Genomic DNA, 26,694 nt, shown 5'->3' with positions numbered 1-26,694 from the left:
ACTGTTATGGGGGGGAGGGTGATCTGTGGATGCCACTATTATGGGGTGGGGGATATGTGGATGGCACTGTTATGGGGTGGGGGATCTGTGGGTGACATATATATATATATATAGCAGTGCCATCCACAGATCCACCCCTCATAACAGTTCCATCCACAGATCACCCCCCCATAACAGTGCCATCCACAGATCCCCCCCTTAACAGTGCCATCCACAGATCACCCCCCCATAACAGTGCCATCCACAGATCCCGAATAACAGTGCCCCCCTCAGGTCCCCCCTATAACAGTGCCCCCTCAGATCCCCCCATAACAGTGCCATCTACAGATCCACCCATAACAGTGCCATTCACAGATCCCCCATAACAGTGCCACCCACAGATCCCCCCCATAACACTGCCATCCACAGATCCCCTGAGAAAGCGGAGGAGCGAAACGTGCGCCGGGGTGCGCTCTCTGCTAGACCTGGGTTTGATCCATCTGTGCCTCCTACCAACTTTAGTTAATATACTATAGTATTTTATGCTTTAACGTCTATTACTACTATTGTTGTTTCTCCATACTGCTTATGGGCTAGCTATAGGTGCTTTACACTCAGCTCCTTCTTCTGGTCCCCCCCTTTTTTGCAGATTATTTATCTGTGGGGGTTGGAGGCCTGAACATACGTTGGGGGTAGGGTTCATATTGCCTGCTATATGCAGCATATATTAATTCCCTATTCCTCCTTCTGATTTTGGATTTTATATACCAATAGTCTGGACATTGAGCTGCTTTTCGCAGCGCTTGCCTGCACTGCTGCTACTCATTTTAATATTATTGTCTATGGTCTGTTGTAATATTCATTACTTAATAAAATATTTGTTATATTTGTACATGTGTGTCTTCTGTCTTAATTGGTTGTGACAGAACACCATTAGTTCAAAACCCAACAAAAAAACACCTTTTGGTTAAAAATATTTTTATTCTTATTTTCCTCCTCAAAAACCTAGGTGTGTCTTATAGGGCGAAAAATGCTGTACTCAATTTTATAAAAAGCTTTATATACTGCTGTCATATTCTGTTATAAAAAAAAAAAAAAAAACTTTTTGGGCAAAGTACTTAATATTGCAGCCTTTGATGCATCTGTTATTGTTAAAACAAGCTTGAAATACTTTTTAAAAAAAAACACCCATTTTTTGCAATACCCTCCATCTGGGGCCTCTGCCGCATTAGTCAGTGTGCAATTTAAGATAGTTTAGTGCTCTCATTAAGAAAAACAAAATAAGAGTATTGCAGGTTTGATACCTTTTAATGGCTAACAAAAATAGAAGTAATGATGTTACATAGCGAGCTTTTGAGACATCACCAGTCCCTTCATCAGGCGTACTACAAGAATATATGAAGAAACAGCAATATATATACAATAAGAACAGAGGCATGGGGGAATGAATGGACATTTGAAAAAAACAGAACAACATATCAAAGATCTTGAGAATTAATCCTTAATTATCTTACAGATAAGGGGTGTGAAAGTTATTAAAAGGTATCAAACCTGCAATACTCTTATTTTGTTTCTCTCAATGAGAGCACTAAACTATTTTTCTATTGGCTAACACGGTACCAGACTTTTTCCTTTTCCTTTCAATTTAAGATAGAAATACAGCTATAATTTTCTGGGTTTTAAAAAAAATACCCTTTTTGGACAAACACAATTTTACAGCCCTTGCTACATCTGTGCGTATGAAATTCTAGCGTTATATACTGCTGTCATATTTTGTTATTCAAAAGACACCCATTTTGGGCAAAATACTTAATATTGCAGCCTTTGCTGCATCTGTGATTGTTAAAAACAAGCTTGAAATACTTCAATCATTTTCTGGCTTTGAAAAAACACCAATTTTGGCAATACCCTCCATCTGGGGCTTCTGCCGCATTAGTCAGTGTGCAATTTTAGCTAGAAATACAGCTATAATTGTCTTGGTTTTAAAAAACACCCATTTAGGGCAAAATACTTAATTTGCGGCCTTGTCTGCATCTGTCAGTGTAAGATACACGCTTTAGATACTACTGTGCTATTCTGGTATTAAAAAAACACCCATTTTGGGCAAAATACTTATTTTGCGGCCTTGTCTGCATCTGTACATGTGAGATACACCCTTTAGTTACTGTTGTTCTATTCTGCTATTAAAAAAACACACATTTAGGGCAAAAATCAAAATTTTACAGCCTTCGCTGCATCTGTCATTGTGAGATACACCCTTTACATACTGCTGTACTATTCTGGCATTAAAAAAAACACCCATTTTGGACAAAATACTTAATTTGCAGCCTTGTCTGCATCTGTACGTGTGAAATTCAAGCGTTATATACTGCTGTCGAATTCTGGTATTAAAAAAACACCCATTTAGGGCAAAAATCAAAATTTTGCAGCCTCTGCTGCATATGTTATTGTGAGATATAATTAGATACTGTTGTTCTATTCTGCTATTAAAACCCCCCACCTTTTTAGGGCAAAAAACTTAATTTTGCAGCCTTTGCTGCATCTGTCATTGTGAGATACATGCGTTAGATACTGTTGTTCTAGTCTGTTATAAAAAAAAACACCCATTTTGGACAAGAGCCTACATTTGAGAAATATGAGGAGAGCCTCAAATAAGGGACGTGGCCCCGGTCGTGGTGCTGCTGGTGGAGCTCCTGTTGCAGGGAGAGGACGTGGTCGATCTGTGCCAGCTACACGCACAAGTGAAACCCCTTCCTCAGGTGCGAGTAGGTGACAGAACTTTCAGCGGTATTTATAAATTCGACTGGTAGAGTGGCTCACCCCCAATGATTCTGGATAGGTGCTTAAACCCAGGGAATTGAATCACCCTATTCAATAAATACAAATAGATACAATAACACTGGCAGGCAAGCACTCAAAACATCATGGAGCTGACAATGTAAATGAGGCTATCAATATTTAATACTGCGTCAATGAAAATACAATGCAATACCAATATAATCACGATAAATATGGCACAATATCAATAAAATCGTATATGAAAATAATCACTACGAAAACGGCTTCCGGGAAAGGCAGGTCACGTGACCGCTGTCGGAATCGGCGAGTAAAGAGAGAATTGGCACGATACATTCGAATATTACGTGAGAAGAAATTCGGCCCGTGATTTCGTATCTAAGTTCTCGCGGGAATTACATACGGAGTCATACACAGAGCGGTTTGAACAACTACACGCCAGCCGGAGCTCATCACAGATCACTGACCTGCTCCAAGTTTGTGCACACTGAAAGCACACCAGCCAGCGTGAAGATCGTCTGTTAGGTGGGGTGAGTAGTCAGTGAGCAAGATTTTATTACCCGCACGTTGACACTTTATGGTAGCTACGGTTCTGAGACAATTCGCATACATATTGCAACGCTAGATCATAGCTTGCATGAGCCGACACATATAGGCCACCACCGAATTAAGCTGCTATATACAGGTTGTCACGAAATCCAGCGGAATTATCAGATGCGCAAATAAGGACATTACCTTGAATTATTCCTTGCTTCAGAAGCCTCAATACGATTACTTTTACGATTATTTTAACAATTATTTAAATACGATTTTATTGATATTGTGCCAAATTTATTGCGATTATATTGTTATTGCATTGTATTTTTATTGTGCTTATTACTTTTGTTTATTTTATTGACGCACTATTAAATATTGATAGCCTCATTTACATTGTCAGCTCCATGATCTTCAGCTGTATTTGGTCGGGTCTAATGCGGCTCTACGAATGGTGAGGCCAGAACAAGTACAGGTGATAGTAGATTGGGTGGCTGACAGTGCCTCCAGTTCCTTCACATTGCCTCCCACCCAGTCTCCTGCTGAAAGATCAGAGTTGGCACCCGCAGCTGATTTCCATCAGTCTTTCACCTCACACCCTTGTAAATCAGCCAAGCAGTCTGAGCCCCATGTCATGCAGCAGTCTCTACTGCTTTTTGATGACTCTGTTAGCAGGGTTTCCCAGCACCATCCACCTAGCCCACCATTGCCCAACCACTTAGGTCTCAAGATGAGTACATGGGAGGACCATCGCAGCACGTCTCGGATGATGACGAAACACAAGTGCGCTGTTTCGAGTACTCCGCCAACATGGCCAGTGCCGATAACACCGTTCTCAGCGTTACTATCCCACTTATATGCCTCTTTGAAAAAACGCTGCTGGCGATGATGGAAGATGATGTGGCACAGGAGGAGGAGGAGGAGAAAGAGGGATCATTTCATAGGGTTTCAGGCCAGTCATTCACAAGTGGCTCCGAGGGTGGATTCCTGCACCCACAAACGCCAGGTACACAATTGTCCAGCCAGTGCAGAGTTCTGGAGGATGACGAGGAGGAGGATGAGGAGGAGGAGGAACCATGTTCACAGCAGGGTGGCACCCAGACCAGCTCATGGCCATCACTGGTGCATGGATGGGTGGATACAGAGGACACAGACGATACACCTCCAACAGAGGACAGATTTTTGTTGTCTCTGGGCAGCCTGGCACACATGAGCGATTACATGCTGCAATGCCTTTGCAACGACCGCCGAGTTGCCCACATTCTAACTTGTGCTGATTACTGGGTGGCCACGCTGCTGGATCCCCCTTACAAGGACATCGCCCTGTCCTTAATTCCCTCACTGGAGCGTGATCGTAAGATGCGCGAATACAAGCGCACGCTGGTAGACGGGCTGCTGGTGGCGTTTCCACCTGACAGCGGGGGCACAGGGGCAGCACAAGGCGAAGGCAGAGGAGGAGGAAGAGGTCGCCAACGCAGCTGGGGCACCGCCAGCACCTCAGAAGGCAGGGTTAGCATGGCCAAAATGTGGAAAAGCTTTGTCAGCACACCACAACAACCAGCACCACCAGCTGATATGGAACATCTTAGCAGGAGGCAGCATTTCACCAACATGGGGGAGCAGAATGTGTGCACACGCCTACACGTACTGAATGATGGGTCTACCCCCTTCAACTTCTGGGTCTCCAAATTGGGCACATGGCCTGAGCTTGCCATTTATGCCTTGGAGTTGCTGGCCTGCCCTGCAACCAGTGTATTATCTGAACGTGTGTTTAGCACGGCAAGGGGACATTACTACAGACAATGTGGACAAGATCACGTTCATTAAAATTAGCCAGGCATGGATCCCACAGGATTTGTCCGTACCTTGTGCAGAATAGACATGTATACCGGCCTTAACCAGCCATTGTTATACTACAGCGCAATTGCTCATTCTTGTATTTTGGATATTTCACACTCTTTTGGAGTGTACTCTTAAAAAATACATAGAAAAATGTAAAAAAAAAACTGTGTTGGCTACCTCATCCTCCTCCACCGCTGCTTCCACCTACACTGCTACGTCCACCTCCTCCTCAAACTCCTACTTCATATGGACCTCTACCTCATAAATCAATTTAAAAAATATATATAATTGTACATATTTTATTTTATGTCATTTCACTAATTTGTCTGTTAAAGTTTCTGGTGAAATTTCCCAATTTTTGGGTGTGATATACCACTGCTCTACCTAGTAGACAGGTAAAAAAAAAATCACTAATTTGTCGGTTACATTTTCATGTGAAATTTACCAATTTTTGGATGTGATATACCACTGCTATACCTAATCGACAGGTAAAAAAAAAATTACTAATTTGTCTGTTACATTTTCGGGTGACATTCAACAATTGTTGGCTATGATAGACCCCTGCTCCACCTAGTAGACAGGTTAATAAATTTCACACATTTTTCTGTTACATTCTTGGGTTGACATTTTACAATTTTTGCAGTGAATAAACCCCTGCTCTGCATAGGTGACAGGGACCGAAATTTAAAAAAATTATCTGTTCCATTGGTGGGTGACATTAACCCATTTCTGGCGATGAAAAACCCCTGCTCTGCATAGGTGACTGGGACTTAAATTTCTAAAATTCATCTTTAATTGGCCCTTTCATTCGATCCTTCTGCTTTAATAACTTGTTCCACATTTCCGCTTCATCCCATTGCAGCTATTGACCTCCCATGGATGAGGTCTCCCTCTCTCACGCTCCCTCTCTGGCGTGGAACCCTGATTCGCCGATAACTGTGATCAACATGGTAGGCTCAGAAAAGAACATCGAAAGTTGATAGAGAAGATATCCAAATAGATCGTGGACGTCACAGGGACGTGCGATCAGGCAGAAGTTATCTAGAGTCAACAAAGTGGCAGCAGGGGCTCTCCTGTCTAACGTTTCCAAATCCAAAATACCCCAGTGACATTTCCTATAATTTTTTATTAATCATTCTAATAAAAGGGCATCTTAAGAGTCCTGTATTGTTATACAGACGTGGACAAAATTGTTGGTACCCTTTGGTCAATGAAAGAAAAAGTCACAATGGTCACAGAAATAACTTTAATCTGACAAAAGTAATAATAAATTAAAATTCTATAAATGTTAACCAATGAAAGTCAGACATTGTTTTTCAACCATGCTTCAACAGAATTATGTAAAAAAATAAACTCATGAAACAGGCATGGACAAAAATGATGGTACCCCTAACTTAATATTTTGTTGCGCAACCTTTTGAGGCAATCACTGCAATCAAACGCTTCCTGTAACTGTCAATGAGACATCTGCACCTCTCAGCAGGTATTTTGGCCCACTCCTCATGAGCAAACTGCTCCAGTTGTGTCCGGTTTGAAGGGTGCCTTTTCCAGACTGCATGTTTCAGCTCCTTCCAAAGATGCTCAATAGGATTGAGGTCAGGGCTCATAGAAGGCCACTTTAGAATAGTCCAATTTTTTCCTCTTAGCCATTCTTGGGTGTTTTTAGCGGTGTGTTTTGGGTCATTGTCCTGTTGCAAGACCCATGACCTGCGACTGAGACCAAGCTTTCTGACACTGGCTAGTACATTTCTCTCTAGAATTCCTTGATAGTCTTGAGATTTCATTGTACCCTGCACAGATTCAAGACACCCTGTGCCAGACGCAGCAAAGCAGCCCCAGAACATAACAGAGCCTCCTCCATGTTTCACAGTAGGGACAGTGTTCTTTTCTTGATATGCTTCATTTTTTCGTCTGTGAACATACAGCTGATGTGCCTTGGCAAAAACTTCGATTTTTGTCTCATCTGTCCACAGGACATTCTCCCAGAAGCTTTGTGGCTTGTCAACATGTAGTTTGGCATATTCCAGTCTTGCTTTTTTATGATTCGTTTTCAACAATGGTGTCCTCCTTGGTCGTCTCCCATGTAGTCCACTTTGGCTCAAACAACGACGGATGGTGCGATCTGACACTGATGTTCCTTGAGCATGAAGTTCACCTTGAATCTCTTTAGAAGTCTTTCTAGGCTCTTTTGTTACCATTCGGATTATCCGTCTCTTAGATTTGTCATCAATTTTCCTCCTGCGGCCACGTCCAGGGAGGTTGGCTACAGTCCCATGGATCTTAAACTTATGAATAATATGTGCAACTGTACTCACAGGAACATCTAGTTGCTTGGAGATGGTCTTATAGCCTTTACCTTTAACATGCTTGTCTATAATTTTCTTTCTGATCTCTTGAGACAGCTCTTTCCTTTGCTTCCTCTGGTCCATGTCGAGTGTGGTACACACCATATCACCAAACAACACAGTGATTACCTGGAGCCATATATATAGGCCCAATGGCTGATTACAAGGTTGTAGACACCTGTGATGCTAATTAGTGGACACACCTTGAATTAACATGTCCCTTTGGTCACATTATGTTCTGTGTTTTCTAGGGGTACCATCATTTTTGTCCATGCCTGTTTCATGAGTTTATTTTTTTACATAATTCTGTTGAAGCATGGTTGAAAAACAATGTCTGACTTTCATTGGTTAACATTTATAGAATTTTAATTTATTATTACTTTTGTCAGATTAAAGTTATTTCTGTGACCATTGTGACTTTTTCTTTCATTGACCAAAGGGTACCAACAATTTTGTCCACGTCTGTATATCGTCACTACCTCCCCGAGTCAGAAGTGGGTAATTGTCGCACGCTCCCTTCTTAACTTGAAAGCTTATGCTTCAATACTTTGTCCCACATTTCCGCTCGATTACTTTTAATTTCATCCATTGACCTCCCTTGGATGTGGTATCACTTTCTCAGGCTCCCTCTCCGGCCTGGATCCCTGATTCCCCGCCACCTGTGATCACCATGGTAGGTGCATAAAAGAACATCGAAAGTTGATAGATAAGATATCCAATTGGATTGTGGACATCACGGGGACCTGCGACATGATGAGGCAGTATGTGTGCCCATGCCCTACTGAATGACGTGTCTGCCCCCTTCATCTTCTGGGTCTCCAAATTGGGCACATGGCCACAGGTTATATTTCCCAATGTTTTGGGGTGTACCCTAATTTAAAAAAATTAAAATAAATTTAAAACCAAAATACCTCCTCCTCCACTGCCGCTTCCACCTACACCTCCACATCCACCGCCTCCTCAAACTCCTACTCTATATGGACCTCGTCCTCCTAGATCAATATTATATTTTTTTTATTTTTACGTATTTTATGTTATTTAAAGTCATTTTCCTATCCACATCTGTTTGCAGAGCCCTTGCCATGCTCTTAACCCCATTTGGATGCCATTTGCAGCCCTCTAGCCCTTTCCATGACATTTTTACAGCCATTTTAGTGCTCAAAAGTTCGGGTCCCCATTGACTTCAATGGGGTTCTGTCACCACCAGACATCTGAGAAGCTCTGACAGATGTCTTTCTGAACCTCCTCCTTGAGCTTCCTTTTGTTTTGCTTTCATTTTCTCATCTCGTTAGCCTCTCTCAGCTGTCATTTAGTTGCACTGATTGCATCCCTTTAAATCCCTTCTCAGACTGCTTCACTTTGCGGTTTATATTCCTTCCTGGAGTGTGTGCATGCTGATCCTACTTCTGAGTCTTCTACAGATAAGTTTTGTTCATTCATTTGTATTTTTCTGTTTGCTGGATCCCAGGTGACCCTGACTCCCTCCGTATCAAGTGTAGGGAGCCGGTGGCCGTGTCCCCTCACTATTATAGGGTGTTCAGGTGTTATACAGTCGAGGTACGAGGATATGCGATCATCTACCATTGGGATTTTCGCATAGGCTGAGCAGTCATGGAGAGAGCCAGGTCTGATGCAGGGCTCTCCCTTTTGTTCCTTAGTTTTGAATCCAGTGAGTCGGATATTCATTTTGTGTCTTCTAGTTTCCTGTACACCTTCCGTGACATTATAAACCGCCAAAACCGTCTCAAGCATGGATCCGGTTTCACTTTTGACTGAACGCATGCAGGGTCTTTCATTGGAGGTAGCAGATCTCCGTAAGACTCTTTCTCAGTTTCAGGTGACCGGTTCAGCTTGCGTTCATGGAGATTGTTCTGAGCCTAAGATCTCGCTCCCGGATACGTTCTCCGGGGGTAGTGAGAATTTTGTTCGTTTTAGAGAGGCTTGCAAACTCCATTTTCTCCTACTTCCCCATTCCTCTGGTGATGAGGAATGGAGGGTGGGGATCATCAGGGATAACGCTCAGTCCTGGGCACGGCCCCTCCGTTCAGTGAATGAATTCTTTTTAGCCCTGGGTCAGATACATGATGATCCGGATCGTATTGCTCTGGCTGAGTCTAGACTACGTCTTTTATGTCAGGGTAAACAATCCGCAGAGATATACTGCTCAGAATTTCGGAGATGGGCAGCTGATACTGGTTGGAATGATGCTGCACTCCGAAGTCAATTTTGCCATGGTCTTTCAGAGGGATTAAAAAGATGCATTTGCCTTTCATGAGAGACCTACCTCCTTTGACTCTGCCATGTCTCGGGCCGTTCGTATTGACAGGCGTCTTAGAGAGAGAGGAGATATCACTCTTTCCTGTCATATTCAGTCCCAGGACAGTGCGGCGGTCTCATTCAGTGCACAGGGGTCTCAGTCGCTCTCAATCCCTTTTGAGCAGGAGCCCATGCAGCTCGGTTTGATTGCCTCTGACAGGGGAAGATTCAGTCCTCATAGGAAGGTTTGTTTCTGTTGTGGGGGTATAAATCATTTGGCAAATGTTTGTCCCTCTAGGAGATTCAGACAGTCTTTTGAGAGTAATAAAGAAACTAAAAGAAAAAAATCCTTTAAAAATGTTCCATCTGTTACCATTGGCAAGGTTGATGTGGAAATTGAAGGTTTTCCGTTCGCTTGTAATTCCCGTTTTGTCCTACCTGCCAGGGTGGCGCTAGAGAACAAGAACATTTTTTGTGAGATTTTTGTAGATAGTGGAGCAGCTGTCAATCTTATTGATAATCAATTTGCTATAACTCATGGTTTCCAGGTATGCACTTTGGGAAAGGATATACCTGTTTTTGCTATTGATTCCGCTCCACTTTCTCAGAAATCGTTAAAGGGCATAGTTCACAATATCCATTTGATTGTGAGTGATGCTCATGTTGAGGCTGTATCATGTTTCGTCCTTAGCGGGTTGCCTACTCCTCTTGTGTTGGGACTACCCTGGCTTACTAAACATAACCCCACCATTGATTGGCAAGCGAGGCAAATAAATGGTTGGAGTGACTTTTGCAGAGAGAATTGCCTCACGACATCTGTTTCTGAGGTTTTTACTAAGACTGTACCTTCTTTTCTCTCTGAATTTTCGGATGTCTTCTCTGAGAGTGGTGTTCAGGACTTGTCCCCGCACAGGGAGTACGATTGCCCTATTAATCTCACCCCAGGCGCCAAGCTGCCTAAATCTCGTTTATACAATCTCTCTCAACCTGAAAGGGTCGCTCTGCGTGCTTATATCTCTGAGAGTCTGAGAAAGGGACACATACGACCCTCGAAGTCACCTGTTGCCGCTGGTTTTTTCTTTGTTAAGAAAAAAGATGGTTCTTTAAGATCGTGTCTGGATTTCAGGGAGCTGAACAGTATCACAATTCGTGACCCTTATCCGCTTCCTCTGATCCCGGACCTGTTTAACCAGATTGTTGGGGCTAAAGTTTTTTCCAAGTTGGATCTAAGAGGGGCATACAACCTGGTCAGGGTCAGAGAAGGAGACAAATGGAAGACTGCCTTCAATACCCCTGAGGGCCATTTTGAGAATTTGGTTATGCCTTTTGGTTTGATGAATGCTCCAGCCGTCTTTCAGCATTTTGTGAACAGCATTTTTTATCATTTAATGGGGAAATTTGTATTAGTGTATCTAGATGACATTTAGATTTTTTCTCCTGATTTCAAAACTCATAAGGAACACTTATGTCAGGTCTTGCTCATCCTGCGGGAGAATAAATTGTACGCTAAACTGGAAAAATGTGTTTTTGCGGTTCAAGAAATTCAATTTCTGGGGTTTCTTCTCTCCGCTTATGGTTTTCGCATGGACCCCGAGAAGGCTGTGCTTGAGTGGGAGCTTCCTGAGAATCAGAAGGCACTGATGCGTTTTTTGGGCTTTGCCAATTATTACAGAAAGTTTATTTTGAATTATTCCTCTGTTGTTAAACCACTCACTGATATGACTAGAAAGGGGGTAGATTTTTCCTCCTGGTCAGTAGAGGCGCGTAAGGCCTTTTCTAATATCAAGGAGAGTTTTGCTTCCGCTCCCATCTTGGTACAACCTGATATTTCTCTACCGTTCATAGTTGAGGTTGATGCTTCTGAGGTGGGTGTGGGTGCGGTCTTGTCTCAGGGTCCCTCTCCTGCCAAATGGCGACCGTGTGCCGTTTTCTCGAAGAAACTCTCCTCCGCAGAGAGAAATTACGATGTGGGAGATAGGGAGTTGTTGGCCATCAAGTTGGCTTTTGAGGAATGGCGCCATTGGCTAGAGGAAGCCAGACACCCTATTACCGTGTTTACTGACCATAAGAATCTGGCCTACTTGGAGTCAGCCAAGCGTCTGAACCCGAGACAGGCCCGATGGTCTTTGTTCTTTTCCAGGTTTAATTTTGTTGTCACGTTCCGCCCTGGGGTTAAGAATGTGAAGGTGGATGCCCTGTTACGTTGTTTTCCGGGATGTGGGAATTTTGAAGACCCGGGTCCCATTTTGGCTGAAGGTGTGGTGGTCTCTGCTCTTTATCCTGAATTGGAGGCAGAGGTTCAGGTAGCCCAGTCAGAGGCTCCTGATCTTTGTCCTCCTGGGAGGTTGTTTGTGCCTCTCGCTTTAAGACACAAGATTTTTAAGGAACACCACGATATTGTCCTTGCTGGGCACCTGGGGGCAAGAGCCACAGTGGATCTCATCGCTCAGAGATTTTTGAGGGTTTTGTGGCAGCCTGCCAGACCTGCGCTCGTGCCAAAGTCCCTCATTCACGGCCATCAGGTTAGTTTTAGATCCAGTGAGTCGGATATTCATTTTGTGTCTTCTAGTTTCCTGTACACCTTCCGTGACAGGTTCGGGTTTAGGGTTAAGTTCGGGTCAAGTTCGGGTCCCGAACTCAAACTGTTTTTGTGAAGTTCGGCCGAACCCGAACATCCAGGTGTCAACTCTATTCTTCAGCCCACCCACGCAGAACATATGGAATTAAACTTCCATGGGTACTACCCTCTGTAGCGGAGGCAACCGTCTCCTGCTCCTCTTCTTCATCATCCAATTTGCGCTGAGAAGACAGACTGAGGGTGGTCTGGCTATCACCCTGTGTAAGTGGATTGGTTACTCTAATAATAGCGTTATCTCCGCTCACCATCTGTGTTGATTCCTCAAAGTTTCTTAAAACCTCATAGAGGTCTGACATCCATGCCCACTCCTCGTTTGTGAATAGCGGAAGCTGACTGGAAAGGCGACAACCATGTTGCAGCTGGTATCCAACTACTGCCCTCTGTTGCTCACAAAGCCTGTCCAACATGTGGAACGTCGAGTTCCAGCGCGTGCTCACGTTGCACAACAACCGGTGAGCTGGCAAATTCCAACGCTGCTGCAGCGTTAACAGACTGTCTGAAGCTGTCGATGACTTGCGGAAATGTGCACACACGTGGCGCACCTTCACCAGTAGATCAGGCAAATTGGGGTATGTTTTGAGAAACCACTGAAACACTAAGTTTAAGATGTGGGTTAGTCATGGGATATGTGTTAGCTTGCCAAGCTCCAAAGCCGCCACTATGTTACGGTCATTATAAGACACACCCATGCCTGGTTGTAGATTGAGTGGCAAGAGCCACAGCTCAGTCTGGTCTCTTATCCCCTGCCACAGCTCTGCAGCGGTGTACTGATTGTCCCCTAAGCATATCAGCTTCAGCACGGCCTGTTGCCGCTCTCCCACTGCAGTGCTACACTGCTTCCAGCTACCGACTGATGACTGACTGGTGTTGCATGCAGATAATTCAGAGGTGGAAGTGGAAGAGGAGAAGTGGGCGTTGGAGCCACTAACGTAGGTGATGGCTGAAAACCTGATCAACGTAGGGCCCGCAATCCTTTGTGTCGGTAGCACCTGTGCCATCCCAGGGTACAACTCGCCCCGGCCTCCACAACATTCACTCAGTGTGCCATGAGTGAAATGCAGCATCCATGGCCGAATGCACTTGTCCATGTGTCCGTGGTTAAGTGGACCTTCTCAGTAACAGGGCACGTGTGATGTTACGGGACACATGTTGGTGTAAGGCGGGCATGGCACACCTTTAAAAATTGTGGCGGCTGGGCACTGCACAAAGCAGCCGCCGACATCAGGCTGCAGAAGGCCTCAGTGTCCACAAGCCTAAATGGCAATATTTCCAGGGCCAGTAATTTGGAAAGTTGTATATTTAGTGCTATGGCCTGTAGGTGGGTGGCTGGGTATTTGCGCTTGCGTTCAAAGGCCTGGGGTAAGGACTTTTGGACACTGCGCTGGGACAGGGAAGTGAATGTGGTTGCTGATGTTGCTTGCGAAGGTCCAGGTGCAGGGTGGGAACATCCGGGCCTGCACCTTCGACAGGGGATTGGCCAGCACGTAACACAGGGGAAGAGGAGGCAGTGGTGAGACCCGCAGACACAGATTGTGGACCCAGGCGTTCGTCCCACTTATTAAGGTGCTTGAATGCCATGTGGCGGATCAAGCTGGTGGTGGTGAGGTTGCTAGTGTACATGCCCCAGCTCATTTTGGTACGGCACAGGTGGCAAACTACTATTCTTTTTTCGTCCGCACTTTCCTAAAAAAAGCGCCATACTGCGGAACACCTAACCCTTGGCAAGGGGGATTTCCGCAAGCGGTTGCTCCGTGGAACAGTTGCAGGCCTGTTTGGTGTGGCCCGCCTTCTCCCTTTTGCCACCCCACTGCCTCTTCCCGCCTGTTGCGGTGCTGCAAATCCCTCCCCCTCTGTACTGCTGTCTTCGCTTGGCTTGCCACCTTCCCAGGTTGGGTTAGTGACTTCATCTTCCACCACCCCCTGTTCCACTTCATCATTCTGCTCATCCTCCTGACTTGACCTAACCACAACCTTAGTAATTGACAACTGTGTCTCATCCTCTTCATCAACCTCTTGAGACAGTAATTGCCATTGATTTATTGGCAACTGTGTCTCATCATCATCCACCTCATTAAACAGTAATTGACGTTCCCCACCGTCATCTTCTTGTGACTGTGGATGCTCAAGAGTTTGGAAATCAGGGCACAAGATCTGTCACTCTTCAAGCGTGCTTGGCGAGAGGGCCAAATCAAGGAATGGCGCTGAAAAGAGGTCCTCGGAATATCCGAGTGTGGGATCACTTGTTTGCCCAGACTCTCCATGGTGGGTGGATGGAGGATCAGGGTGAGGATTCTTTTGACCAGACTCTTGGCTACTGAGACTGGACTTTGTGGAAGACAGTGTGGTGCTTAACCGACTGGAAGCATTATCTGCTGCAATCCAACCGACCACCTGGTCGCACTGGTCTGACTTCCAAAGTTTTGTCCTGCGACATCCTGCAAACTGGGACATGAAGCTAGGTATCGTGGATGCTTGTTTTTCTTGTGCTCTGGCAGCAGGCACAGTTTCAACGCGCCCAGGGCGACGGCCTCTGCATGCACCAACAGCATCACGGCCACTTCCCTGTCCCTTACTGCTCGCCTTTTTCATATTAAATGTTATATATGCTTGAAGGTATGTCACACGTACAGTAGCATAAGTTTTGGAAGTGTATGCGCAAACAAATTTAAAAAGGTATTTGGGATGTGGAAACGTCACACAGGAGATATCCCGCAGATAATGTCAATGCTGTTACCAGCGGCTAATAAAAAATTACAGGGAATGTCACAGGTTTTTTGGATGAGGAAACATTATACAGGAGAGGTACCATCAGTTATGTCACTGTCTGCAGCGTCTACGGAAAAAGTACACTGTATGACACAGCAAAAAAATTTATGCGCACACGTTACACTGGAGATTTGGCACTAGTAATGTCACTGTCCGCAGTAGACACCGTCCATGGAAAAAGTGCACTGGATGTCACAAAAATTTCTGGATGCGCACACTTTACACTGGAGATGTGGCGCACCTAATTTCACTGTACGCAGCGGACACCGTCCATGGAAAAAGTACACTGGATGTCACAGATATTTTTGGGATGTGCACACTTTACACTGGAGATCTGGCCAAGCTAATGTCACTGTCCGCAGCGGACACCGTCCATGGAAAAAGTACACTGAATGTCACAGATATTTTTTGTATGCGCACACTTTACACTGGAGATCTGGCCAAGCTAATGTCACTGTCCGCAGCGGACACCGTCCATGGAAAAAGTGCACTGGATGTCACAAAAATTTCTGGATGCGCACACTTTACACTGGAGATGTGGCGCACCTAATTTCACTGTACGCAGCGGACACCGTCCATGGAAAAAGTACACTGGATGTCACAGATATTTTTGGGATGTGCATACTTTACACAAGAGATGTGGCACAGCTAATGTCACTGTCCTCAGCGGACACTATCTACGGAAAAAGTACACTGGATGTCGCAAATATTTTTGGGATGTGCATACTTTACACAAGAGATGTGGCACAGCTAATGTCACTGTCCTCAGCGGACACTATCTACGGAAAAAGTACCTTGGATGTCGCAGATATTTTTGGGATGTGCATACTTTACACAAGAGATGTGGCACAGCTAATGTCACTGTCCTCAGCGGACACTATCTACGGAAAAAGTACACTGGATGTCACAGATATTTTTGGGATGAGCATACTTTAGCTGCGCCACATCTCCTGTGTAAAGTATGCACATCCCAAAAATATCTGCGACATCCAGTGTACTTTTTCCGTAGATAGTGTCCGCTGAGGACAGCGACATTAGCTGCGCCACATCTCCTGTGTAATGTCGCTGTCTGCAGCGGCCTAACTATTGTACGCTATTTATCGCAGGTTGCACACAAAAGTATATTGCTGCCACACACAATAGTCCTTAAAAGGACTTTAGAATCTGTAAAGTTTTTGCTATTTAGTGCAGTTTGCGCTAAAAATAGATATTGCTGCTGCCACACACAACAATAGTCCTTAAAAGGACTTTTGGGTCTCTGAAAAGTTTTTCTAATAAAAATATTCCTATATAACTCCCTACACTGTCTGTACCTTCCTCAGCACAGCTCTCCCTGACTAAGACTGAGCCGAACACGAGTCATCAGGTTCTATATAGCACCCGATGACGCTTTCATGCTAGCCAATCACTGTAATGCCAGCAGCCAACATGGCAGTGAGGGCAGCAATTACCTGCACGTTTATTGGCATTGCTCTCGAGCACATGCGGTATTCGGCCGAATACCGCCATGTTCAGAGCATCGAGATGCTCGAGCCGAACTGGTGTTCGGCCGAGCATGCCTATCAACACTAGAGTTGAGGTGTGGTGCTTTTGTGTGTCAACATTGTATCTTCCTTGATGACAACTGCCTAATTCTACATGTCAGATTTGCTGTTCTACATTTTAGCACGTACTTACGTTTATTACAGTATAGACATGCACAATAATTACCAGAAATTCTCGCAATAATGAGGCCATCTGTAATCCTGAGGATTTTATCATCTTTAATCACTTGTATTATTATTAATTATATGGTATGAGAATCCTTACCAGAAGTGTGCTATAGATGTTGCAATTAAGACCACAAACCTTGAAGAATAAACATAGATTTGTGGAGACAGTTTAATATACCCAACAATAATTTACTGATAATTCACGGCAAACAATGAAGAGGAAAGTGACATTACACGAATTTAAATAAATTGAAATACCATACATTTCATTTCAAGGTTGGCTGATCCAGTCTCCACATTATTAGATGAGATAGGTAGAACACGTGCACAAATTATCAATAATTTGATTTCTTTTCCATTTATGTATACGGTTATTTTGAATATCAAAGTCCATCTTAGCATAAACCCCACAGTATGACTATTTCTTAATAAATGTAGGCCGGTTGTCATTAGCTGAAGGAACATTATAATATAAAGAAGGAGCAGAGTTCATCAGAAAACATACATGCTATGGCATAAATGTTTTGTGTAATTATTTCAGATATTTCAGACTAGATTTCCTTATCTAAGACTTGCTGCAAGTTTATAAAGATGTTATGCATAACCTTTATCTCCAATTCAGCATACAATTCAATAATCTCCATTATTCAGTGGGTTTGACCTTCACGCTTATACAGAATATTCAGCGGTGATTATTACTTTGTGTGTTTCTTGATTCATTCAAATATACAGAGTATCTGGATGTTATGCAGTGTCACTTGAACAGATTTGTCTCGGGGCTATTCCCAAGGGTATTATCTAACTGGCCCCCTTGGTGTTCTCCCTTTAACCTCTGTACAAAGATCTGGACATCGCTGCAGGGGAACCCCCAGACTGCTTCCTATTATAGTAGTCTCTGTTCAAGTGACTGCTGACCCATGGGGGTCAAAAGGCACCTGTGAGACACCGAGAGATCAGGCAAAACCATAGTCAGGGGAAAGCTGAGGTCATGACAGGCAGAGTACATGCAATCCAGTAAACAGTCCAAGGTTAGGGTTAAAGATGAGCGAATTTCAAAAAAATTGAATTTGGTCAATTCACTGAATTTTCCAAAAAGATTCAATTCGATCTGAATTTATTAGTGGCAAATCATCTTAAAAAAATGCTATTTCCTGGCTGCAGAGAGCCTTTATAGGGGTGTAAAACACGCTGCCTTGCAGTAACACGCATAGGGAGTCTGCTGTGGTAGTGAGACAATACTGTGAATCAGTATGACATGCAGATGACAGGCTTTGCTCTTAGAATGACAGCACGCGTCACTTATTTGGGCAGTTATGGGGCCCAAACTGACCAAATAACTCAAGTGTGAACTCAGCCTCACAGGTCAATGTTAGCATCAAGAAGAAGCGCACTCCTTTTACACCATCGTCAGCTGATTTCACATAGATGTCTACAGAACCTGTTCTATTAAACACTTATACAAGTTGAGCCCCCGACAGAGTGGAGAGGGTGTCAGCAGTCAGTTCGTGTTGACGTCACTGATTATTTTTCCCTTCCTCTGAGCCATCAGAACAATAACCCCCAAAAAACGGATCCTGTCTGTTGAGCATACTACTTCACTCAGTCAGCATTTGGTCAGTAATCCATCAGTATTGCTAAAGCCCCAGAGTGGATCCAAAACAGAGATGACACATGAATGGAATCTTTGCATGTCTTCTGTGTTTTCTACCCACTCCTGCTTTTGGCTACCAAGTCATAAGCAAAATAGGGACCATGTCATACAGGTCTTACAGCTGCTACATAGACATGATCCATTGTGCGTCTCATTTTTTCTTCCTTCTGACAGATCAGAAGAAGGGTCAAATAAATGAGATGTAAACCAGGCCAAAAAGGCAAAATAGTGGCCCAGTCATGGAGTGGGGAGGGTGATAACAGCATGATAAGTCCACAGAGTGGCCAAATGACAGAGTGGTGAGGTAGAGACCAAAGAGTGGCCCAGTGACATAGTGTTGAGGTGGAAGCAGCATGAGGAGACCACAGAGTGGTGAAGTGGCAGCAGCATGACGAGACCACAGAGTAGTGATGTGACAGCAGCATGACGAGACCAAAAGGTGGCCCAGTGACATAGTGTTGAGGTAGCAGCAGCATGAGGAGACCACGGAGTAGTGATTTGGCAGCAGCAGAATGAAGAGACAATAGAGTGGCCCAGTGACATAGTGGGGAGGTGGTAGCAGCATGAAGAGACCACAAAGTGGCGAGGTGGCAGCAGAATGAGGAGACCACAGAGTGGTGATGTGGCAGCAGCATGAGGAGACCACAGAGTGGTGATGTGGCAGCAGCATGAGGAGTCCACAGAGTAGTGATGTGGCAGCAGCATGAGAAGACCACAGAGTGGTGATGTGGCAGCAGCATAAAGAGTACACAGAGTAGTGATGTGGCAACAGCATGAGGAGACCACAGAGTGTTAAAGTAGCAGCAGCATAAGAAGACATAGTGGTGAGTTGGCAGCAGCATGAGAAGACAACAATGTAGTGATGTGGCAGTAGCATGAGGAGACCACAGAGTTGTGAAGTGGCAGCAGCATGAGGAGACCACAGAGTGCCCCAGTGACAGAGCGGGTTGGTGGGGGTCAATACCAGTACCATTTGAAGATGGTGACTGGCAGTAGGAGCACCTGGCAGCTGGTGTGGCATCAGGCGGGTGGCAGCATCAGAATAGTAGTTGAAGCAGGTAGCAAGAAAAAACAGGTCTCTTTTGTCAAAGTGTTGGTGTGGCACCATGGATGATCTAGTCTGATGCATCAGGCACTGGTGTTTGAAAATCAAATCACTAAACCAATATTTAGCAAAAGGCCTAATACCAAAAGGATTAATGCTAATGAAAGATCCAGCAGATGATCTATACAGTGATGAATTTAAACAAGAATGGGACGACTTCTTACAAGCACAATCATGTATATTAATACAGTTGATTATCAAAAGACGTTCACAGATCTTAGAGGACACTAGAGAGCAAATCTTAAAACTCAAAGGAATAATAGATAAAATACCAAGAGACAACTCATTTTAACACATGGCAAGAGAGAATCTGTACAAGTCTAGACAACCTAGAAAGAACAATTATAACTATAAAAAATAAAAAAATAAAAAATAACACACAACGTAATCATGTCTACAATAGACCAAATAACCAGACCAACTATAGCGAAAACATCCCACATGTCCCCACCATTGAAATAGAAGAGCCTTTCGAAAGACAGGGAGAAAAACTAATTAGGAAAAATATCCAAGACCGCTATAATATCCCAACTAATAACTATTTTGAATCACTTACATCAACTCATTTTTTAGATCAAACCCCGCCCCATCACAGAACAAGGACACAACACCACCCTCGTTCTCCACAAAGACACAAGAGAGCACGAACCACGACACACAAATACAACTTAAGACACAGGAACGAAACACACAAAGACAATCCACCCAGATCACACCGAGAAAGGACACCGAGGAACACTCCCCAATATTTCAGGGAATACCGAGAAGAGACACCAATGAACACTCCCCACCACCAACACCATTACACGAACTATCAGACAACCACAGATCCACTAAGAGAAAATCCACCCAGGTCACGAGACCTCATAGGACAAGAAGGAGTAGACACAAGAAGAAGACAGAACAGACACTACCGGACCTAGACAATTCAGCAAATATTATCGTCAACCTAAGTAACACTAACCTAAATGAGACACAAAAGAAATTACTCAATAAGGGACTGAAATTCTCACCTACAACCAAAATGGACAAATTTAGCGCCTATATAGGAATAGAAAAATTTGTTAGGAAACTCTGCTTGAAAAAATATTTCATTAAGAACCCAATACCCATAGATAACCCCCGACCCTCCATCTATAACCATACAGATCTGAAAATGAAATCAACAAAATACCCAAAACAAGAAATGAGAGACAATATAGCTACATTCCGTAAATGCATAGAATCTGATAGGAGAATGAACTTGAATAAAACACACTACAACATGAGCAGAAGGGAGATACATGCAATCAAACAGATACAATTAACTTTAAATCTAACTATTAGACCAGCCGATAAAGGTGGAGCAATTGTCCTGCAAAATACAGAAGAATACATGTCCGAATGCAGACGACAACTATCAGACTCACAAACATACACTACCCTTAAAAAAGACCCCACTGAAAACTTCCTTAGAGAATTAATTACCCTGTCACAAAATGGTAGAGAAAAAGGTATTTGGAATGAACAAGAATACACTTTCATCACTAGTTCACAAAATAGAATCCCTGTATTTTACTGTCTACCAGACATCCACAAAAACCCAACCCACCCACCAGGCAGACCAATTATTTCAGGAATCGGATCCCTCACCTCTAACCTCTCCCAATACATAGACCAACTACTACAGCCCACAGTCAAATTAATACCATCATATATAAAAGATACCACAGACATTGTAAAGACTATTGAACAGATAAATTATGAAAAACACTGGCTACTATGTACTATGGACGTCAATTCACTCTACACTATTATCAACCACAAACATGGTACTACTGCCTTGAGAGAACAACTTAATCATTACCAGACCCTACACATCGATCAAATCGATTTTCTAATAGATGGAGTCACCTTTATCCTAACCCACAACTACTTCATGTTCGACTCAACATTCTATCTACAACAGCGCGGGACTGCCATGGGTACCAGGTTCGCCCCCAGTTACGCCAACATCTTCATGGCCCAGTGGGAACACGACTTCATCACCCCACTACTGGGGACGAGCCTGGTACTATGGCGTAGATATATAGACGACATTATCTTTATTTGGAGTGACACGAGGGAAAAATTGGATATATTCCTAGAGAACATCAACACAAACGATAGAAATATAACACTTACAACCAACATAAGCCAAACACAAGTAGAATTCCTTGACTTACTAATCAAAATAACAGAAAATAAATTAGAATGCTGCACCTATCAAAAACCTGTGATGAAAAACAATTTTATCCTACACTCCAGTTGCCATCTACCCAGCTGGCTATTAAATATCCCGACTAGCCTTTTTTTTTTCTCCCTGCAAGGTGGGGGGTGGGGTGGTTTGGGACGGGAAAGATCCTATTAGTCTGTTCTTTTATATATAAATTGTAACTCTTAAATATGTGAAGCCACATCTGAGCATTGGAGTATCTCTAGGAATGCTGGAGGATGGCAGGACCCACCGGCACGAAATAACGGTAAATTTTTAATTTTTTATTTTTAATTTTTTTTGATCTTTCCATAATATCGTGCGGTTTATAGGCTGGGGTCCGGGGCTTGGGACCTTGGGGGGGTCGGGTAGCGGGTGTGACCCGCGACGCAGTTCTTCCTGTTAGATATGAGGTTGTACTGCGTGCAGTGATATGACACATGTGGTATGGGTGTTATTATGTGTCCTCTTAATGGGACGGAGTTAGTTTTGGCTATATGTGAGGCATGGCCATGCAGGGCATTAAAATTTAACTCTTAACTACATGGGGATGAGGCAGTAAAACATGCGAATGGTGTTCCCACCACTGTGATAGAAGACTGCTGGACCCACTCTTTCGTTCTATGAAAGGTTTGTGATCAAAGATTGCTGTAAGCCCGGTATGCATGGTCTATGCGTGTATCAGACGATTGGACACATGATTGTTAATCCTGCCGATCGTGCTCACCCATGCTCGGAAGTGGGTGCACGCGGTGCGCGCTTGATGCCTGGCGGCCGTCTGGGTTGCGGGCCTCTGACCCCCGCCTCTTATAGACAATATTATGTCAAAGGGGAGGTTTTGTGTATCCGCTTGATTAAGCTCCGGACGCCGGGTGGACCCTGCTTTTCCCCCAGTACGTGAGATCCCCACTTGATTTTTAATAACTATGTTTTCATAACTATGGACACTTGTATGAAATTATTGTTAACTGAGTTCATAAATTAGAATTGACAGACTTATGGATTTTATAATGTCACAAATGTAACGTTGATATGATTTTTTGTACTGCAATGAATAAAATATATTAAAGAAAAAAAAAAATATCCCAACTAGCCAGTTTAGACGCCTAAAAAGAAATTGTACACTGGATAGCCAATTCGAAATCAAAGCAGAAAATCTAAAGAAACAGTTTCTAGCAAAAGATTACCCGACATCAGTAATAGATAGATCACTAGAAAAAGTACGATCAATGGATAGAACAAAATTCTTTGACAATAGCAATGCGACTACTACAACCACGATCAAAAATAAAGAAGCCCCCCAAATAATCTTACCATATAACGCACATTACAAAAAACCTGAAATAAGTATTCATAAACACTGGCATCACATCCTAAGCGATAAAATCATATGACAATTAATACCAGATAAACCACAGATTACCTATACCAGAGCCCCCAACCTTGGTCTGCGCCTGGCACCAACAATTAAAAGAAACACTTTGGTGCGGCAAATGCATCAATTGCAAAATTACAAATTTTCCAAAAAAGACAACAACAGTCGACTCATCCAATAGCCCATATAAACATGAGATCCGTGAACACCTTTCTTGTCATTCCAATAATGTAATATACGTTCTACAATGCCCATGCCTCAAACAATACATAGGACTTACCAAGAGATTACTTAAAACAAGGATATCCGAACACATATCAAATATAAAAAAAGGCTACGAATTGCATTCAGTCGCTAAACATTACAAAGAATACCACAACTGCGATCCATCTTCGCTTATCTACACAGCCATAGAGAGAATCCCACGCCAATGGAGAGGCGGCAACCACATAGCAGCCATGTCCAGATCCGAATCTAGGAAAATATTTGAATTTGACACAATGATCCCGAGAGGTCTCAATGCAGAGATGGAGATTTTTGGCTTCCTATGAAAGATATGCATTGTCCCACATCCATCTCGTTGAGTGTAGGCGGGGCGCCCACCTTGGGAACTGGAGTCGTAGTCAGGCTGTCTACCAGCACTCCGACCCCTCTTCCTGGGTGGGCCCCCTCCCCCATATCCACGATCAACTATCCCACCACATTTGAAGATATTGGGATGCAATCAGATTAATATACTACCATCTGACACATGGCTGACAACCACTGAGTAGCGATCACTATAACATTTTATATATACACTAACGTTTACACCTTCTAATTCATATCAATCCACACACCCCCAATATACACGTATCTAATTGAACACTACCTCATATATAGACCGTGTGTATATTTTTTTTCTAGATTTTTTTCTATATGTATTTTTGTTTTTTTCTATATGCATTTACATTCCTTATTTTATCAATTTTTTATATATAATCTTAGATTCTTATTTTATCGCATTCTTACTTTATTGCCATCATACTGTCTTAAGATATCCATTATAACTATGTGACAGATATAATATATGTATATCCATGAAGATACGATACCTATCCCAACTCTGCCTTTAAGATTCCAGGACACATTTTACCCAATACCAAGGAAAAGAGAAAAAAATCCTTGACCACACCCACAATCACTAATTGGATGCAATTAGACCCATATAAACTCGCAAAAAGTAATAGGCGACTCATTCCCACTGAAGAAGGAGCAGCACGCTCCGAAACGCGTATGGGGTATTGAGTCAGCCTATTCAAACTAGCTAGCACCAAGGAAAAGGATTCTATAGCCTAACAGAAGCTCCAGAGCTATTTCTCTTCCCCTCCTGTTTAAACTGCAGCACGTTTCCCGCCACCCACTTCCACGTGGCAAGCCGACACCTAATCGAGCGGGAAACTCCGCTTCAAACGCATGTGACGTCACCGGAAGTGAAGACTGCACGGCCGGAATACACAGCAGGCGGATACCTCACACGTGCACGCCGCTCTACAGGCAGGAGCCGCTTTACATTCCACCAGCGACTTACAGGAGGGTAACGTACCTGCCTATACAGCAGTAGTTTTTTCATTTATACTACTCATGTCATCGGACCTGTAAAGAAATTATATACCAAATTCAATGTGTTATTTTTATCACAAGGAGACACTTATCCTAGTAGTCGACCAGATGTTTTCCTACAACAGGAGTTGAATACAATTGACATTTCAGGACATGTCCATAATTTTTTATTAACAGGATTTGTACATACATTCCTTTTACTGGATATTGCATCATAAGATTGGACTTTCCTTCCACAGACTCTTTTTTCAACAGGTGTATAATACCTCCCCTTTTTTTTCATTGGGATTCTTTTTCCAGCAGGATTTTTATGAATTGACATTCAAACCATCATTTTATTAGTATGTTGATTTTATATTGAACGCAAGTGTGGATACTTACAGATATACATATCTATTAGCGATTTGCTGTATGATATTGCCCATATCTATTGGCGATACATTTTATGTTACTATCCTTATTCAGGCATACCCAGCCATTGTTTTTTAGGCATTCTTTAATAAATAATTTTAGAATTAACTTATCATCCATACATCACTTATGTTTTGAGTGCCATCCCTCTACTTTCACCTACTCCTCCTCCATTACAAGCGTTAGGTACGCTTTGTCTGGATTGAGCACCTTATTCCACCCCTTTGAGTTATAGTGAGCCGCCTCATACTTATATTACATATTAATGAAATGACCCCTCTCCCCACAAAAAAAAAAAAAAACACGCCTACGGCGAACCTCAGGAGGACGAACCTGACGAGTGGTTCCTCCTAGCTGCATAGGCTCGTCTAAGTCCGTACAGACTAACTGCTGCTTGGGAGGGGTTACCAATTGCTCTGTTTTTTTCAACCTGTCCCTAAGGCGTCTATCTATTCGGATAGAAAGGGACATAACCGCATCAAGGGAAAAGGGGGTCTCATATAATGCAAGCACATCCTTAACCCTTTCGAATAACCCAGAGCAGAACTGACTCCTAAGAGCCGGGTCGTTCCATTGGGTATCCGTAGCCCACCTACGGAAGTCAGAGCAATACTCCTCTACCGGCCGCTCTCCTTGTAGGAGTCTCCGTAATCTTGATTCAGCTAGTGCGACTCGGTCAGGGTCGTCATATATGAGACCCAAGGCCCCGAAAAACTCATCCACTGACCGAAGAGCCTGGGAATCAGTGGGTAAAGAGAACGCCCAGGACTGCGGTTCCCCCTGCAGCAGGGAAATAACAACCCCCACCCGCTGTTCTTCATTACCAGAGGAGTAAGGGCGCAGTTTAAAATATAATTTACAGGCCTCACGGAATGTCAAAAACTTGACCCTTCCCCCAGAAAATCTGTCAGGGAGAGGGACCTTGGGTTCCGCAACAACCTGGTTACCAGTAGCAACTGCTGGGCTTGCGGTCAGTTGTAATTGCTGATGTTGCTGGAGGACCGACGCCTTCAATACTGCCACCTCCAAAGACAGGCCATGTCTTTTTTTTTTTACCTACACAAAATAAGGGCCAGATATAATGTAATGACCGGCGTCACGCACAGGGAGGGAAAAGGGAAAGCCCTGCCCAAGGGAGAGGGAAAGGTGGTGTCCCCTGACTCACCTTGCGGCTGGCAGCTGACTGCCCTGACGTCCCTAGACGGGCTCCTCACCCGTTTGGCGATCACGTGCCTAAACCCTGGCTTTCCCTAAAATGAGCCCTAGATAATGAACGGGCCGGTGGGATCGCTAGTCCGCACCACTGACACTAAGAGGGAAACACCAGGGAGAGGACAGACAATACAGACAAACGCATAAACCCAGGTGGGCGACAACAGCAGACCACAAAGGTCCAACAGGGATCCGGAGGGAAACGTTCTGGACCAACAACCAGAGAACGCAGCAACA

Source organism: Bufo gargarizans, chromosome 5 (assembly GCF_014858855.1).
Source record: "Bufo gargarizans isolate SCDJY-AF-19 chromosome 5, ASM1485885v1, whole genome shotgun sequence".
Lineage (NCBI taxonomy): Eukaryota > Metazoa > Chordata > Amphibia > Anura > Bufonidae > Bufo > Bufo gargarizans.
Note: the sequence above shows the minus strand (reverse complement) of the source record.